Raw genomic sequence first — 8,239 nt, 5'->3', positions numbered from 1 at the left:
GTAGTCTTCTTGAATGTAGGACATCTTTATTGAGCTTATTTCATCTCCTTTTAATACCCTATGTCAGTTCCTTATACATGACACACACATATATACACATCTAGTTATTAAAATAAAGAATTGGGAAACATAATAGACTTTTTATTAAATACACAAATTTGGAAATCTATAGCAAAACTGATAAGTAACATTCTAGTTGCAAGTAGGTGACATTGTATTTCACAAGAAAGTTTTATACTACAGAAACCACAAAGAATCTGTCACCATCTTCCAGGAATTGAAGGAAACTAGGACTTTGATGACCTAAGAGTCTATATAGGAAAACAAAACCAACATTAATAACACGAGAGATGTCTGGAACTGGTCCTTTTTATATTAAGTTTCTACAGTTATTTGGAAATCACTAAATGTCTAGGGCAACAAGCTGAGACTCAGAAATGAGGTTACTCATTACTTTAACACATATAAGAAATTTCTCCGTTTTGCCTGTCTCTTTCATTCTTTCTTGCAGTACTCACAGAAAAAGTTATAAATCTTAGTTTGCCCATTCTGAAACTTTGTTTCCAATATTTTATTATTCATTCAATTACTTTTCAGCTATCATGGTATGTATCAATTATGAAGATTATATGTTCTGTAATTGAGTATGTGTAATAAAAAATAAAAGGTAGGCAATAGAAGGACATCCAAAGGTACAGTCATTATCTTCTTTTATTTATTAGAGCATCAGCAGTCATTAACTAGAATGCATGTAATAGACATGGGATTTTCATATATGTAGTATTGCAAATTATAGTAATTGTTATTTTTGGTTTAAAGTTTTGGTGGTATTATAAAGCTAATATTCCTTGTTCCTATCCTTTAAAATGATCTAAGAGCAATAAGAATATTGAAAATGAAAATATTTAAGACCAACAGACAAATGAGAACTCCTTCAACTAAAATACATCTGTAGAGGAAAGGAAACTATCATTCATGTAAAGAAGCCTACTATAGACGAAAAAAAAAAGTTTAACAGCTTTACATCTGATAGTTGCCTGGTGGATAGAATATATAAATAACTCAAAATATGAAAACAGAAAACTTAGTTAAACATTGTGTCACAGAACCAGAGTTTTCAAAAGAAAAAATACAAGTGGTTGTGAATTAGGTTTTAAAATGTTCAGTGTCCTTAGTCTGCGGGAAAATGCAAAATAAAACACTTTGAGATTTCATCTTCCCCCAGTCAGAAAATCATTTTTGTTGTGGTGGTAGTTTCTAAGAGGATGATGAGACAACGAAATACTGAGCCATAAAAAAGGGATGTCGTCCCAATTTCAGTGGAGTTGAAGCTTAGGTGAAAATGAGAAGTACTTCATCAGAAAGAACTAAAGCTAAGAAGTCATGCTAAAAACAGAGAAGGCAAGCTACCATAGAAGGATTTAAGGAATCATTGCTAAATATTTGTTTAATAATTGTTACAGTTTTACAGATAGCAAAACATTGTAAATAACCTCGATGTGTATCAGTAGCTGTCTGATTAAATACTGATGTGATTATTTCTTAAATTGAAAAGCTTAAGGCAAATAGAGAGGGATATTCATAAGCATATATGGCATTACATGCACAGTTCAGTGTTAAATGAAAACAAGCGAATATTAGAAGAGTGAGTAATTACTATGTTTTTGTAAAAATATAAAAATGTGTGTCTTCATATCCAAAAAATATCTCTGAAGGGATATTCAAGAAGAAAATTACTACTATTAGTATGAATTATAGAACTAAAATTATTATAACTATCCAAACTTGGAAGTTGAAATAGAAGATGATTAGTAACTTAAATTATAGATCTTATCCTTCATTTTTCGTTAATTCATTCTTTAAGAACTAAGTTACCCAGATATCTTATATAGGAGTTTGTGACTATCAGAAATAATCATACACAAAGAGTCGAAAGCATAAAGGATTAAAAGTAATAATATATGTGTGTTCATAATTGTCATTACACAAATATATATATATATATATATATATATATATATATATTATATGAATACAACATTCTCAGTCTGTATATGTTACTTATATATGGATTTTCATGATTTACCATTTGTTATTGGAAAACCAATTGGTGTGATCTTCTTTAGAGAAGACTGTTTCTCTCACTTTCAGCACCACTTAGTTGCTTGTACTTCTTTGTATAGGGTTGGGCCTCATGGGCTTTTTCCCATGTATTTTTTTAAGTCTCTTGTCCTTGCTGAGCTTGTGTTTGGGCAGTCATGTTAATAAGTTTTTTATGGGTGTGGCTTCTGACATTCCAGAAAACACAGTCGCACAGAAAATTCCTTGATCCTCTGGCTCTTACACTTTTTCTGTTTCCCCCTTTTGCAATGTTTCCTGAAACTTAAATGAAGGAGTTACAGTATAGGTATGTCCAATGGGACTTGATCACACAATACTTTATTTTTATTGGATATGATTTGCCATACTGGTCTCCATCTGTTGAAAGAGACATCTCCTTGATAAGAGACTTCTTTATCTGTGGAAATAAGGACAGGAGTATAGTTACTATATTTTACTGAAGTGGTGGTTGTAGATTTTCCTCCAAGATACACATGCCTATACTATCTTTGATTAGTTTGCTAGGTTTACAATAGAAAGCACCTCGTGGGGAGGTGGTAACCAAGGGAAATAGCAATAGGCTGTATGTTTTTGGACTCTCATACTACCCTGACTAACAACTCAAAAGAGAGCTTCTCATGCCTGGTGTTAGGGTTCTTACTAGGTGGTCTTTGGCTCTTGGAAGGAACACTGTTAATCTAGATGAAAAAAATCATTTTAACTATCTTTGCATATTTACACATATACTTATGGATAGTATAGTTTTTTGAAAGGAGATAGGTAATAGCATGATTCCTTATGTCTTTTTCAGATATGCTTTCTATTATTTTTGCCATCCTTCTTATGTGTTGTTCTTTCCTATACCCTAATTAGAGCAACCTTTATCCCATCATATCACTTACAAATTTTTCTACCCTATATATTGTTTATCTACCCCTACACAGACAACAGTCCCTTTTTACTTTCCTGTTTTATAAAGTTGCTGCAGAATATATATTTACTTCTGAAGATACCGATCTAGGAACTACCAGTTAGAGAAAACTTGAGGCATTTGTCTTTCTGGGTCTGTGTTATGTAACTCTATATATTTTGTTGTTGTTGTTGAATGAGTTTTTATTGAACACAAGCTGCTTCTTTCAAGTGTTGATATGATACTTGGAGGAATGAGAATGCTCTCTTTGTTTTAACATTTTATTTCTACGTTTAATTGGAGAGGATGGGTATGTTCACTTGAGTACAGTATCCAGAAGAAGGCATTAGATACTCCAAAATTTGAGTTAGAGTTGATTATAAATTTCATGATGTGATACTAGTAAACAAACTCGAGGATCCAACAAGAACAGTATGCAGTGGACTGTAAAGGTGTCTCAGTGGTTAAGAACACTGGCTGCTGTTCCAGAGGATATGGATTAGATTCCCAGCACCACACAGTGGCTTACAATTCCAGTTCCAGTTCTAGGGACCCCAAGCCTCTTCTGCCATTCACAGGCACCAGGCAAGCAAGTGGCACAGACACATACTAAGGCAAATCATCCATACCAATTTTATAAAAAGAAAATAAGAATAAGAAAAGAGAAAAATGAGATATGCACATTTAACTGCTGAGCTGTCTCTCCAGATCATATTCTCATTTTTGATTGGGATCATAATTCAATCTAGAGGCAGTTGTAAAGTGGGAAATTACCAATATGAAGCCAAGTAGAAATATAAGGGTATTTAATAGGGAAAAGCCTTACTTACAGAGTGACCTAGCCAGCTGGCGTGGCATCAGTCTGTATGCAAGCCAAAAGGGGTGAAAACTGAAAGCGAAACTCAGCCAACTCAAACTCTTACACTACTTCACCCTGACCACACCCTGACAGGCAGACCTGTAGCCAGCCCCTAAGTAGGCGTGGCTACAGGTACCCCTACATGGTTGTGTATAGATATATATAGATATATGCAATTATTTCTACATTCCTTTAAAAAGACCCACATACAGCCAGTGTTCATGAAGTTGTTTTCCATGAGAATTCCAGTGTGAGCTAGGTAAGAGCTCCTGGTGTGGAAAATTATGAGAACCTGAGTTCTGATTCCCAGCACCTCCCACACACATGCCACATGTTTCTCTTTCTGGTGTGTAATGTTGAGGAAAAGTATCTTGCAGGAAACACTTCAGTGTTTGGGGCCCACTGTTGTATTTGATTGCTCTGAGCGTGAAGAAGGTGGTCCTGCCCTGGCTCCTGCTTCTGGAGCTTGCTTTGGTAATCTCTTCATAATAAACATTTTTTTAATTATGTGACTTTAAAGGTGTGGTGGGGCTTACTTTGTCCTCCTCTGCCCTGGTTTACTTAATTTTATCCCCTTTCTCCCTTTCTTTTCCTGCCTTTTTGTAATTTAGGCTTTTGGCGGATTTTCTCCTTCTACTTTTTTATTGTTTCTGTGATGATGTAGTCAGAAGAGGCATGTGTGATCTTCCCAATTCACTTAACAGCAATTCATGTTTTGTGACCTCTTCCCCTATTGGAATGCTGCCTCTGGTGCTTTTAGTTTGATAAGTTTAAAATTTGGCATTTACTGGTTTCAGTAGTCAACTCTCTGTAAATGACTCCCTGGTCTTATACTTCCTGCTGTTCACTGTTGCTTACTGAAGGTGTCAGCACATTCTTTCTTCTTCCTCCATCTCATCCCTTACAAGGCTTATAATAAGGCTCATTTATTGCACACTTCATGTCTTTACAATAAACGTTCAGTTTACATTTGTCTGCAAATGATGACCCTGCCTTTCTTTTGAGAAGGTAGTTTGATAGAGATGGAGCTCCTGGCATGTGGAGCCCAGTAGACAGTCAGCTACTGACCTGTCCTCTCTGGTTGCTGTTAGGGTCCTACTCTGGTGTCTTGTGAACATCTTTCTTATTATCCTCGGGCTCTGTTGGGCACCCTGAATCGAGGATTAGTATTTTCATACATTCTGCAATGTCATATGTGTTGTCTCTTCAGGTGTTACTTTCATTCCTCAAGCTCTCTATCCTCCCCTGCCACTTTGCTTTTGTTGTATCCCAGATGATGCTGGGGCCTTTCTTCTCAGAACAGAATGTTTTCATTCTCTTCATTTCTATGTGAACTGTCTCTCTTGAGTGCTCAGTACTCACTGTTAATTATCATCATACTCATTTCTAGTTCTCTTTGCTTTTCTAATCTACCTGCTTAATCTGTTAATTCTTTTAGCTATCTAGAGTCACAAGTAACTGATGGACTTCGGTTCAGAAGAGTCTGAAGCTTCCTTGTACCAGAGAAACCCAATGTGCTGTTAGTCTTGCGTGCAAAACATTGAGTAATGTGTTGACTTGAGATTTTGATAAGGTTTGTAACCAGAGTTTATGATTTTAAAAACTCTTGTGTTTTTTTTTAAATTGGATATCATAAATGGGGGAAAGAGCCTTATAGACTCCAGCTGATCAGTGAGCTTTTTATTTTGTTGTGTTCTTTTTTAAAAATTAATTTTTATTTAAATTAAAAACAATCCTATTTTATACACCAATCCCAGTTCCCTCTCCCTCCTGTTCTCCAATTCCTTCCAGCAACCCCCATCCCACCCCCCATATACTCCCCAGGAAGACTGAGGCCTCCCACGGGGGATCATCAAAGTCTGTCAACTCCTTTGGTGCAGGAACTATCCACCCACCACTACCCCCCCCCCCGCAACCGTGTATCTAGGCTGAAAGAGAATCTCTTCATAGGGAATGGGCTCCCAAAGCCCATTCATGCAGTAGAGATAAATACTGGTTCTTTAGTAGTACTATCCACTTACCTGCAAAATTCATTATTTAATTTTTCTCTAAAGGTGAATAATATTCTATGTTGTAAATGTAACATATTTCATCATCCATTTGTTTGTTGAAGGCCATTTAAATTAATTATCTGGTTTCAGTTATTTATGATTGCTTCAAAAGAACTTCCAACACATATAATAGACTGACTTAACTTCAAATAAATATTTAAAAATAATATATTTCTATCTTTCTGGAAATCTTAAATAAAATAAAAAGATTGGGGGAATATGTAAAAAGGGGTAGCTCAAACTCATCCTAGATTTCCTTGTGCTGGTGTTCTATGTCAAATACATTTTTAAATTAAGCAAAGAAATTATAAGAATTACTTCCAGGAAATTTTCATAATTACTCTCTATATACTCAAAAATAATATAATATTATGATAATAATGTGACAAAGGGGAAAACAATAACTAATTTATAAAGTTTATAACAGTAGAGTTGGCTTTGATGGTGAGTGTGAGTGACCTGAATATGAGGACCTGAGAGCAGGAGAAGTGGTATGGCTCTTTGCCACTAGCTGCACTGGGAAAGCTATAAGAGGCAGTATTGCAGAACTCACCTTGGTAGTGCTGATAAGGAAAGTCTATTGGTCTGACCAATCCAGTTACCACTCAACCCAAAACCAGGGCTATGAATTGGTCCACCTCAACATCCTGCTCATCTATGAAATGTTGGAGCCTGTGACAGGGACAAACCTACAGATCCAAAACAGAAGGATCTCCACAACACAAGACAACAACAGGTCATTCAGAAGAAGCCCCAGTGATATCGTATTATTGGTGGTATAGCAGATGGCCAAGACCTCAAGCTAGACCAATGACTCTCAACAATGAATACATGTAATTAAAGATGAATGGATCAGAGGGTAAACTGTAACTCAACAGGCTACACTACAGCTTTTTTTGTTGTTGCTAAGAGAGGTTTTCTTTTATTTCATTCTCCCCATATTTCATTTAAATTATAAACAAGATTATTTTACATGTCAATCCCAGTACCCTATGCCTCTCCTTCTCCCCTGTCCCCCAAACTAACACCCTACCTATCCCATACCCTTTCTGATCCCCAGGCAGGGTAAAGCCTTCCATAGGGGGTCTTCAGAGTCTGTCATATCTTTTGGGATAGGACCTAGGCCCACTCCATGTGTCTAGGCTCAGGGAGTATCCCTCTATGGGGAATGGGCTCCCAAAGACTTCCTAGTCTAGGAATAAGTACTGATCTACTACAAAAGACCCCATATATTTCCAAGGTCTCCTCACTGTCACCCATGTTCATGGGGTCTGGATCAGTCCCATGCTGGTTTCCCAGCTATCAGTCTAGGAACCAAGAGTTCCCCCTTGTTCAGATCAGCTGTTTCTGTGGTTTTCACCAGCCTGGTCTTGACCCCTTTGCTTATAACTCCTACTTCTCTGCAACTGGATTCCAGTTCAGTTCAGAGATTAGCTATGCGTGTCTTCTTCCACTTCCACCAGCTGCTGGGTGAAGGCTATAGAATGGCATATAAGTCAGTCATCACTCTCATTATCAGAGGAGTGCATTAAAGGTAACCTCTCCTCTGTTGCTTAGATTGTCAGTTGGTCTCATCGTTGTAGATCTACAGACATTTCCCTAGCGCCTGTTTTCTTTTTAAACCTATAGTGGCTCCCCGTATTATGGTATCTCTTAACTTGCTCTCCTCTATTCTCCCCCCAAGACTGAAGATCAATCCATGCCTATGGGTATGCAAAAAAACTTAAGTCCAAATGGATCAAAGACCTCTACATAAATCCAGCCTCACTGAGGAGAAGGTGGGAAATACCCTTGGATTAATTGGTACAGGAGACAGATTCCTGAACATTACATCAGTAGCACAGACACTGAGATAGACAATTAATAAATGGGACCTTCTGAAACTGAGAAGCTTCTGTAAGGCAAAGGACACAGTCCGCAAGACAAAACAGCAGCCTACAGAATGGGAAAAGATATTCACCAATCCTGTGGTGAGCCACAGCCCCAAGATGGTGCCTGGCTGGATGCCAGGGAGACCGAGCTTAGCTGTAAACAAGCCTTATTTGGAAGTACTTATTGGATCTGGTGTGCCTCCTCCAGCTTTGACCTATCCAGGATCACCAGGTGGCGTGAGCTAATTGGGTAATGAGCTTGCTTTTAAGGGCTTGCTGGGGGGCTAGGGGAAGTAGAAGCTGATGTACAAGGTTCCTCAATAAAATGCTTGAAGAAGAGTCGTGGTCCTGTTTCTCTTGCTGGTCGAGATAGACGCGACACAATCCCACATCCAACAGAGGGCTGATCTCCAAAATTTCCAAAGAAATCAAGAAACTAGTCTCTAAA

At 37.4% G+C, this 8,239-nt stretch overlaps 1 long non-coding RNA gene across 1 annotated transcript; it reads right to left on the bottom strand.

Moving 5' to 3' along the window:
* Nucleotides 1–693: 693 nt before the first annotated feature.
* On the bottom strand, nt 694–6,879 carry LOC113830882. Its single transcript, XR_003488339.1, has 2 exons — nt 6,474–6,879; nt 694–2,518 (listed from the first exon to the last, which is right to left on the bottom strand). It is a non-coding gene; the product is annotated as an uncharacterized LOC113830882 (long non-coding RNA).
* Nucleotides 6,880–8,239: the final 1,360 nt, after the last annotated feature.

The sequence above is a fragment of the Cricetulus griseus genome, chromosome X (assembly GCF_003668045.3).
Source record: "Cricetulus griseus strain 17A/GY chromosome X, alternate assembly CriGri-PICRH-1.0, whole genome shotgun sequence".
Taxonomy (NCBI): Eukaryota; Metazoa; Chordata; class Mammalia; order Rodentia; family Cricetidae; genus Cricetulus; species Cricetulus griseus.
The sequence above is the reverse complement of the archived record's forward strand: the minus strand, read 5'-3'. Positions and strand labels throughout refer to the sequence as shown.